This window comes from Triticum urartu, chromosome 2A (genome assembly GCF_056163025.1).
Source record: "Triticum urartu cultivar PI428250 chromosome 2A, HENAU_Tu73, whole genome shotgun sequence".
NCBI classification, from domain to species: Eukaryota; Viridiplantae; Streptophyta; class Magnoliopsida; order Poales; family Poaceae; genus Triticum; species Triticum urartu.
This window is the reverse complement of record NC_141874.1, coordinates 72,577,626-72,588,843: the sequence shown is the minus strand read 5'-3', so window position 1 is coordinate 72,588,843 and position 11,218 is coordinate 72,577,626.

The following is an 11,218-nucleotide window of genomic DNA, read 5'->3' as shown; positions in this document are numbered from 1 at the left end:
TACCAAACCGGCTTCATAGTCCCGGTTTGAGTGCAGGCGGTTTAAAAAACCGGAGTGAATTTCTTCAGCACTAAGATGAGCATAGTTTGATAAGTTGGTGCTCCATTTGCCCTTTTCTCTGGTAGAACGCTCCTATTTGGCGCTATGTTGAGCCAAGAACACAGGATGGCCAAGAGAGTGGTGATCCGTGCCAGTAATGATAACATCATCTCCTTGGTCTTTGGTAGTTCTTGCGGGGGATGCTGGAATATCAGTACCTCTCGCAGGACTAGCCCGGTTTGGAGCTGTCGGCTCAGTATCATGCACAACAGGATCAGTTGTTGATTGTTCATCAATATTCCGGTCTTGAGGGGGCGGTGCATCAAAGGTGGCGTTAGGTTGAGGACCTTCCGGTTCACAAGTTTGGTCCGGTTCGCCTATTTGCTCTCCTTCAAAAACCACCTGGTCTTCTGACGGATTGTTAACCCGAGTTTTCTTACTGGGTCTGGCTTTGGCTCTACAAAATAAAATCAAAGGAGGTTTAGCATCTTGTTCAAGATTTGCAACACATTTGAAAATAAAAAGGGTTTGAATGCTTACCCAGCTACAGTTTTAAGAGGAGGGAGTTGGGTTGTAGATGACTCGCCAGAAGATGAGGGAGGTGTCACCAGATAATTTGAATCGGAAAGATTAAGAGGTTGTCTGAAATACCTGCCTGGGGATAAGAATTGTCAGAAGTGGGGGAGACCTCAGATCGGCGCTTCCGAACCGGAGTATCAGGTAAACCAGCCGAAGTAACTTGTTGGCCGCTATGCCGGGTTGTTCGGCGAGCTTCATGCTGCTGCTTCTTCAAATAAATGTTGGATCCAAATAAGAAGAGGATGAGAAAAGCTTACTCACCGGATCGCTTGACGGGTTTTTTGTGCTGGCATAGAGTCTGAACCGGAAGAAAGGATAATTACCTCTATGTCGTCAGCTTGGCTGCCTTCTATGTCCTCCTAATAAAGATCATTGTTAATGAAATGCATGAAAAGGGAGCCAAGGGAATCAAGTTCTACCTCAACTTCCGGTTCATCGGCATGTTCATCAAGCTCCATGCTGATGCGTTTGGCTGTCTTCCGCTGTGTGGTTCACTTGACAGCTTTGGTCTTGGGACGAGATGGCTTTGCCGCTTTATCAGATGGCTTTGCCGCTTTGTCTACGGGTTTCCGTTTCCAGAAGGGATCATCGCCCTGTTTATGCACAAACAGAAGAAGGTTTACAAGTTGAACAGTTTAAAGATATCAAAGATAAAAAGGGAGCATAGTGCTTACAGCAGGCGGTTTGTTTTGAGCATAGAAGGGGCTCAAGCCGGTTTGGCGACAAACTGATTCTGGTTCATTCATAATTTTCTTAACGCCCTCAGTGACTTCTTCATCGGACATCTGATAGTTGATGTGGCGTTGAGGGTTGTCCAGTTCACTGGTATAATCACACATTAAACCGGGCGGCGGCTTAGTGGCATCACACTCCAAGATATCCAGCAGCGTACAAAATCCACAACCATTAAACCGTTGGCCATAAAGGCCCAGAGTTTGGCGAGCTGAGGGGCATATTTGGCCCGTTCTATAGAACTCAGACGTTGTGGCATTGGATGGGTGTTGGAAAGCCGGTGATCACGGTACCCTGGGAGAGGGTTCTCACCTTCAGGAGAGGTATCTACACAGTAGAACCAAGTCTGGTTCCAATCCTTAGGATGACTGTGCAGTTTGGCATGAGGGAATTCAACTTCTTTCCGTTTTTGAATACTGACACCACCAAGTTCAGTATTGGGACCATTGACAAATTCTGTATGCCTGTTTAGATGAAAGAAATCCCAGAACAGCTCGGCAGTTGGTTCTTCTTGTAAATATGCTTCACAAAAGACTGCACGAAGATGCAAGAGGAGGATTTTTTTCTAAGTATTGAAGATTGACATGAACAAATTCAAATCAATCTGGGGCCTAATGTTGGGGATATTACTACTGGACGTAAACCGGCCAGGAGTAGCCGGTTTAACTATATGAAGAATAGAAGCCCACGAAGACAAAGGATGGTCGCGCTTTACAAAGGCCCAAGGCCCAAAGGCGGGTTAAGGCCTGTAGATGTAAACCGGCATTATCATATAACTTGTATTGTAAGATAGGAGAGATAGAGACCGAGTTGGACACGATGATGATCCGGCCCCGGGACTCTGTAAACCGATGGGCGTCGACCTATGTATATATAAAAGGTCGACCCGGCGGCGTTTGAGGGCCGACAGACAACAACTCGAGAGCCAGGCAAAGCGGATTCGCTCCCTGGACTTCGAAACCCTAGCAATCACAACTAGACGTAGGATTTTACCTTCCACGAAAGGGCCGAACTAGTATAAAACCCTCGTGTCCCCCTTGTCCGGTTTAACCCCTTTAAGCTAACCCGTAGCGATGGCTCCACGACTAAGTCCTTCTACGAGTACATCTGCCGTGACAAACCCACGACAAATATGACTTGCATTGCATTAAACCTGATTAATTGTCATGATATTGTTTGCCATTATGCTTATGCTTGTTGTGAGCTAGCAAGTACATTCAATGTACTGACCTGGCATGTCATGCCAGATTTCAGGAAAGTCGTATTGGATCAGAGAGCTACCCGTGTCTAGATCGCGTCCACATCGGTGTGATGTCTACTACGCAACTTTGTTCTTGTAGACACGTGTTGGGCCTCCAAGTGTAGAGTTTTGTAGGACAGTAGCAATTTTCCCTCAAGTGGATGAACTAAGGTTTATCAATCCGTCAGAGCTGTAGGATGAAGATGGTCTCTCTCAAACGACCTTGCAACCAAATACAAGAAATCTCTTGTGTCCCCAACACACCCAATTCAATGGCAAATTGTATAGGTGCACTAGTTCGGCGAAGAGATGGTGATAAAAATGTAATATGGATGGTAGAAATATATTTTTATAATCTGAATAAATAAAAACAACAAGGTAGAAAATAGTAAACGGGCACAAAAACGGTATTGCAATGCTTGAAAATGAGGCCTAGGGTCCGTACTTTCACTAGTGCAACCTCTCAACAATGCTAATATAATTGGATCATATAACAATCCCTCAAAGCGCGATGAAGAATCACTCCAAAGTTCCTATCTAGTGGAGAACATAAGAATAAATTGTTTGTAGAGTACGAAACCACCTCAAAGCTATTCTGTCCATTCGATCTATTCAAGAGTTCATACTAAAATAACACCAAAGAAAATTCATATTCATAATACTCAATCCAACACGAAGAACTTCAAAGAGTGCCCCAAGATTTCTACCAGAGAAACAAAGACAAGAACGTGCATCAACCCCTATGCATAGATTACCCCAATGTCACCTCGGGAATCCACGAGTTGAGTGCCAAAACATATATCAAGTAAATCAATACGATACCCCATTTTCTCCACGAGTATTCAATTGCAAGACATATATCAAGTGTTCTCAAATCCATAAAAGTATTCAATCTGATAACAACAAAATCTCAAAGGGAAAAACTCAATTCATGACAACAAGATAGAGAGGGGAAACACCATATGATCCGACTATATTAACAAAGCCCGCGATACATCAAGATCGTGACATCTCAAGAACACGAGAGAGAGAGAGAGAGAGAGATAGAGAGAGAGAGATTAAGCACCGAGGGTGGGCTACTCCCTCCTCATCGTGGTGGCCGCCCGGATGATGAAGATGGCCACCGGAGATGATTCCCCCTCTGGCAGGGTGCCGGAAAGGGTCTAGATTAGTTTTCGGTGGCTACAGAGCCTTGCGGCGGCGGAACTTCTCATCTAGGTTAACCCCTGATGGTTTCTACATTGGTTTCACGCTAAGATGGGCCTCGAGGTGAGCACAACCCACCGGGGCAAGCCAGGCCCACCAGGTGCGCCCTGGTGGGTTGTGCCCTCCTCGTGGCTCTTCTGGCCCTCCCACGAAGCTTCGGGGGTCTCTTTTGTTCCAAAAAAAATCGTCAAAAAGTTTCAGCTCATTTGGAGAACTTTCATTTCTGCACAAAAAACAACACCACGGTAGTTCTGCTGAAAATAGCGTCAGTCCGGGTTAGTTCTAGGCAAATCATACCAAAACCATATAAAATTGTTGTAAACATGGCATGAATACTGCTACCTCTTGAGCATGCGTTGGTTTTCCCTTGAAGAGGAAAGGGTGATGCAGCAAAGTAGCATAAGTATTTCCCTCAGTTTTTGAGAACCAAGGTATCAATCCAGTAGAAGACTACACGCAAATCGCCTAGTACCTGCACAAACAAATAAGAACCTTGCAACCAACGCGATAAAGGGGTTGTCAATCCCTTCACGGCCACTTGCAAAAGTGAGATCTGACAAAGATAATAAGATAAATATTTTTGTGGTATAGATTGGAAAATAAAGATTGCAAAATAAATAGTAAACTAGAATTATAGATTGGAAACTTATATGATGTAAGGTAGACCCGGGGGCCATAGGTTTCACTAGTGGCTTCTCTCAAGATAGCATGTATTACGGTGGGTGAACAAATTACTACCGAGCAATTGATAGAAAAGCACATAGTTATGATGATATCTAAGGCAATGAACATGAATATAGGCATCACGTCCGTGTCAAGTAGACCGAAACGATTTTGTATCTACTACTATTACTCCACACATCGACCGCTATCCAGCATGCATCTAGAGTATTAAGTTCATAAGAACGGAGTAACGCATTAGGCAAGATGACATGGTGTAGAGGGATAAACTCAAGCAATATGATATAAATCCCATCTTTTTATCCTCGATGGCAACAATACAATACGTGTTGTTTCCCTTTCTGTCACTGGGATCAAGCACCACAAGATTGAAGACAAAACTAAGCACTTCTCCCATTGCAAGAAAGATCAATCTAGTAGGCCAAACTAAACCGATAATTCGAAGAGACTTGCAAAGATATCAAATCGTGCATATAAGAATTCAGAGAAAAATCAAATAATATTCATAGATAATCAAGTTCATAAACCCACAATTCATCGGATCTCGGAAAATACACCGCAAAAAGAGTTACATGAAATAGATATCCAAGAAGATTGAGGAGAACTTTGTATTGAGGTCCAAAGAGAGAGAAGAAGCCATCTAGCTAATAACAATGGACCCGAAGGTCTGTGGTAAACTACTCACACATCATCGAAGAGGCTATGGTGTTTATGTACAAGCCCCGAAAAAGGCCCCAAGATGGGATCTCACGGGTACAGAAGGTTGCGTCGGTAGAAAAGGTGTTTCGTGGCTCTCCCTGAAGGTTTCAGGGTATAAGAGTATATATAGGCGAAACATTACAGGAAACAGGTAATTTGACGTCTGTGAATCCAGACGGCAAAGACCCAAATCCAGACGGCAAAGATTTTGCCGTCAGGAATCAGACGGCAAACTCAGACGGCAAAGATAAGTCGGCAAAGAATACTTTGCCGTCAGCTTTTCATCGGGAAGACGGCAAAGACTTTGCCGCCTGCCAACTCTGTCTTTGCCGTCAAGCCCAGTAAAAGAAGACAGCAAAGAAAATCATCTTTGCCGTCAGCTAGACTACATCTTTGCCATCAGCCTCATATATATATGAACCAACATTGCAGGTGCAGAGGCCGTACATGGTCGAAGGCATACGCAAAATCTTTCATAGCAATTTCGCAACAACCAGTATAAAAATCAATGATGAACGAATGGATTTTACATGATAGAACTAGCCCATTTACAGTATATATCCATCATCACTCACTCGTCCACGAACAAGCAAACTCTATTCTTCTAAAAAAAACTACTCTATTTGACGAACTGGGCAACTGGCCCTTGCAGCGCACGCGCCGCCGGGAGGTGGTTGACTCCACGCCGCCGGGGAGGTCGAGGTCCGCGCCGCCAGCGCGCAAGGGGCCAGGGAGGTGGATGGCTCCGTTCCCCTGCCATGGCCACAGCCCGTCCATAGACGATGTAGACGAGGTCGTCGAGCGTGAGCGCAGAGGAGGGGAGGTCCGCGGCAGGATGGGGAAGAGGATCCCGTGGTCGCCGGGCCCTGCTCGCCGTGCCAGCGCCCGGCCACGTACGCCCGCGCTGCGGCCCCGCCGCGCTCCGCCGCGGCCGCCGCAGCCCAGCCACGCTCCGACGCGGCAGCTGCTGCCCTAGCCCGTGCCGCCGCCAAGCCATGCTCCCGCGCGCCGGCCGCCGTCCGCTCCGCTCGCCGGCCGCCGTGCTCCCTAGCGCTAGTCGCCGTCCGCTCCGCTCGCCGTCCAGCCAGGCGCCAGTCGCCGTCCGCTCTGCTCGCCGTGGGCATGGGTGGTTGGTGGCTGGTTGCATGTGTGTGCATGGGTGGTTGGTGGCTGGTGGCATTGTGTGTGCGTGGTGGTTGGTGGCTGGTGCGTGTGTGAGAGGATAAAGGAGACGACACGTTGGTGTGTGTGGACTGCGTCCGTGCGTGGCAGGTGGTGTGGTGGGTGGTTGTGCAGGCATGTGGGTAATGGGTGGTGTGGATCGTGCACATGAGGAGCGGACGGTGTTGGATCGCTGCCATGTCATCAATCCGCGTAGTTGATCCGCGTGCTGTGCTTTCTCTTTGCCGTCTTGGATATTTTTTTTTACAGACGGCAAAGTATTTTGCGGTCTTCGTTTTTTTCTACAAACGGCAAAGTGCTCATTTTGCCGTCTGTAGAAAAAACGAAGACCGCAAAGTATTTTGCCGTCTGTGTTTTGGTTCACAGACGGCAAAGTGAGCTCTTTGCCGTCTGTGTTTTTTTTCGCAGACGGCAAATTATATTTTACCGTCTAGGTTTCTTTGCCGTCTGCTGATGACGGCAAACCCTTTCTTTGCCGTCTGCCCGACGAAAAGCTGACGGCAAAGGCGCCCCCTGACGGCAAATTAGTTGTTTCCTGTAGTGAAAGAAGTAGGTCGGTGGAGTTGCGAGGGGCCCACGAGGGTGGGGGCACGCTCACCCCCCTGGGGCGCGCCTTCCTGCCTTGTGGCTTCCTCGCTGCTTCCTTGACGTCCACTCCAAGTCTCCTAGATTGCGTTTGTTCCAAAAACAATCATCGCAAAGGTTTCATTCCGTTTGATATTCCTTTTCTGCGAAACACTGAAATAGGCAAAAAAATAGCAATTTGCACTAGGCTTTTTGTTAATAGGTTAGTCCCAAAAATAATATAAAAAGGTATATCAAAGCCCATTAAACATCCAAAACAGATAATATAATAGCATGGAACAATCAAAAATTATAGATACGTTATCCCCAAGTTTAATTCCTGCTCATCCTCGAGTAGGTCAATGATAAAAACAGAATTTTTGATGTGGAATGCTCCCTAACATAACTTTCAATGTAATTCTCTTTATTGTGGCATGAATGTTCTGATCCAAAAGATTCAAGATAAAAGTTTAATATTGACATAAAAATAGTAGTACTTCAAGCATGCTAACCAAGCAATTATGTCTTATCAAAATAACATAGCCAAAGAAAGCCTATCCCTACAAAATCATATAGTTTGTCCATGCTTCATTTTCGTCACACAAAATGCTTCCATCATGCATAACCCCGATGACAAGCCGAGCAATTGGTTCATACTTTTTAACACACTTCAGCCTTTTCAACCCTTACGCAATACATGAGCGCAAGTCATGGATATAGCACTATAGGTGTAATAGCATATGATGATGGGGGTTCGTGAGAAGACAAAAAAGGAGAAAGTCTCACATTGATGCGGCTAATCAACGGGCTATGGAGATGCCCATCAATTGATGTCAATGCGAGGAGTAGGGATTGCCATGCAACGGATGCACTAGAGCTATAAGTGTATGAAAGCTCATCAAAAGAAACTAAGTGGGTGTGCATCCAATTTGCTTGCTCACAAAGACCTAGGGCATTTTGAGGAAGCCCATCATTGGAATATACAAGCCAAGTTCTATAATGAAAAATTCCCACTAGTATATGAAAGTGACAAAATAAGAAACTCTCTATCATGAAGATCATGGTGCTATTTTGAAGCACAAGTGTGGAAAAAGGATAGTAACATTGTCCCTTCTCTCTTTTCTCTCATTTTTTTGTTTCGACTTCTTTGGCCTCTTTTTTATTTGCGCTTCTTTGGCCTTTTTTTTTATTTCATAGTCTCCATCCTTCTATCCTCACATGGGACAATGCTCTAATAATGATGATCATCACACTTTTATTTACTCATAACTCAATGTTACAACTCGATAATAGAACAAAAATTTGACTCTATGTGAATGCCTCCAGCGGTGTACCGGGATATGCAACGAATCAAGAACGACATGTATGAAAGAATTATGAAAGTGGCTTTGCCACAAATACAAAGTCAACTACATGATCATGCAAAGCAATATGACAATGATGGAGCGTGTCATAATAAACGGAATGGTGGAAAGTTGCATGGCAATATATCTCGAAATGGCTATGAAAATGCCATAATAGGTAGGTATGGTGGCTGTTTTGAGGAAGATATAAGGTGGCTTATGTGTGATAGAGTGTATCATATCACGGGGTTTGGATGCACCGGTGAAGTTTGCACCAACTCTCGAGGTGAGAAAGGGCAATGCACGGTACCGTAGAGGCTCGCAAATTGCGGAAAGGTAACAGTGCGTATGATCCATGGACTCACATTAGTCATAAAGAACTCATATACTTATTGCAAAAGTTTATTAGCCCTCGAAGCAAAGTACTACTACGCATGCCCCTAGAGGGATAGATTGGTAGGAAAAGACCATCGCTCGTCCCCGACCGCCACTCATCAGGAAATCACTCAAAGAACACCCCATGCTTCAAATTTGTCACACAATGTTTACCATACGTGCATGCTACGGGACTTGCCCACTTTAACACAAGTATTTCTCAATTTCACAATTACCCAACTAGCATGACTCTAACATTACCACCTTTATATCTCAAAACATCTATCAAGTATCATAGTATTCAATGCACTGTATATGAAAGTTTTTATCATACCCATCTTGAATGCCTATCATATTAGGACTAATTTTATAGCCAAAGCAAATTACCATGCTGTTCTAAAAAACTCTCAAAATAATATAAGTGAAGCATGAGAGATCAATAATTTCTACAAAATAAGACCACCACCGTGTTCTAAAAATATAAGTGAAGCACTAGAGCAAAATTATCTAGCTCAAAAGATATAAGTGAAGCACATAGAGTATTCTAATAAATTCTGATTCATGTGTGTCTCTCCCAAAAGGTGTGTATAGCAAAGATGATTGTGTTAAACTAAAAAGCAAAGACTCAAATCATACAAGACTCTCCAAGCAAAACACATATCATGTGGTGAATAAAAATATAGCCTCAAGTAAAGTTACCGATAGACGAAGACAAAAGAGGGGATGCCTTCCGAGGCATCCCCAAGCTTAGGCTTTTGGTTGTCCTTGAATTTTACCTTGGGGTGCCCTGGGTATCCCCAAGCTTAGGATCTTGCCACTCCTTATTCCATAATCCATCAAATCTTTACCCAAAAACTTGAAAACTTCACAACACAAAACTCAACAAAAAATCTCATGAGCTCCGTTAGTATAAGAAAACAAACCACCACCTTAAGGTACTGTAATGAACTAATTCTTTATTTATATTGGTGTTAAACCTACTGTATTCCAATTCTCTATGGTTCATACCCCCGATACTAGCCATGGACTCATCAAAATAAGCAAACAACACACGAACAACAGAATCTGTCAAAAACAGAAAAGTCTGTAGTAATCTGTAGGTTTCGAATACTTCTGTAACTCCAAAAATTCTACCAAATTAGGAAGAGCAGGGTAATTTTTATATTAATCTAATGTACTTGGAATTGGTATTTTATCGCTCCCTGGTAAAAACTGAAAATTATGCTCGTGAGCGCATACTTTCTGTCGTTTCAGCAAGATCAAACAACAATCATCCAAGAAGATCCTAAAGGCTTTACTTGGCACAAACACTAACTAAAGCATAAAAAGCACAATCATAATAGAGGATAGATGATTTATTTATTACTAAACTGGAACAAAAAGCAAGGAACAAAAATAAAATTGGGTTGCCTCCCAACAAGCACTATCGTTTAACGCCCCTAGCTAGGCATAAAAGCAAGAATAGATCTAGGTATTATCATCTTTAGTATGCAATCCATAAGTGGCTCTCATAATAGATTCATAAGGTAATTTAATTTTCTTCCTAGGAAAGTGTTCCATGCCTTTCCTTAATGGAAATTGGAATCTAATATTTCCTTCATTCATATCAATAATTGCACCAATCGTTCTAAGGAAAGGTCTACCAAGAATAATAGGACATGTAGGATTGCAATATATATCAAGAACAATAAAATCTAAGGGCACATAATTCCTATTTGCAACAATAAGAAAATCATTAATACTTCCCATAGGTTTCTTAATGGTGGAATCCGCAGGATGCAAATTTAAAGAACAATCATCAAATTCACGGAAACCTAGCACATCACACAAAGTTTTGGGAATCGCGGAAACACTAGCACCCAAATCACATAAAGCATAACATTCATGATTTTTGATCTTAATTTTGATAGTAGGTTCCCACTCATCATAAAGTTTTCTAGGGATAGAAACTTCCAATTCAAGCTTTTCTTCATAGGATTGCATTAAAGCATCAACGATATGTTTGGTAAAAGATTTATTTTGACTATAAGCATGAGGAGAATTTAACACGGATTGCAACAAGGAAATACAATCTATTAAATAAGAATTATCATAATTAAATTCCTTGAAATCCAAAATAGTGGGTTCATCACTATGTAAAGTTTTGACCTCTTCAATCCCACTTTTATCAATTTTTGCATCAAGATCTAAAAACTCCAAATCATTGGGACGCCTTTTAACTAAAGTTGACTCATCTCCAGTCACATCTTTATCAAGATTCATATTGTAAAACAAATATTTAATATGAGACACAACAATCACTTTTATATCTTCATCATTAGTATCATGAAAACTAGAAGAACACGCTTTCACAAAGCAATCTTTTTAGCACTCATCCTAGCGGTTCTTTCTTCGCACTCATCAATGGAAATTCTCGTATCCTTGAGAGACTCATTGATATCATGCTTACGTGGAATAGATATAAGTTTCAAAGAATGAACATCAAGAGAAATTTTATCCACGTTCCTAGCCAACTTATCAATCTTCGGCAATTTTTCTTCAAGCAAAGCATTAAAATTCTTTTGCGAAATCATAAATT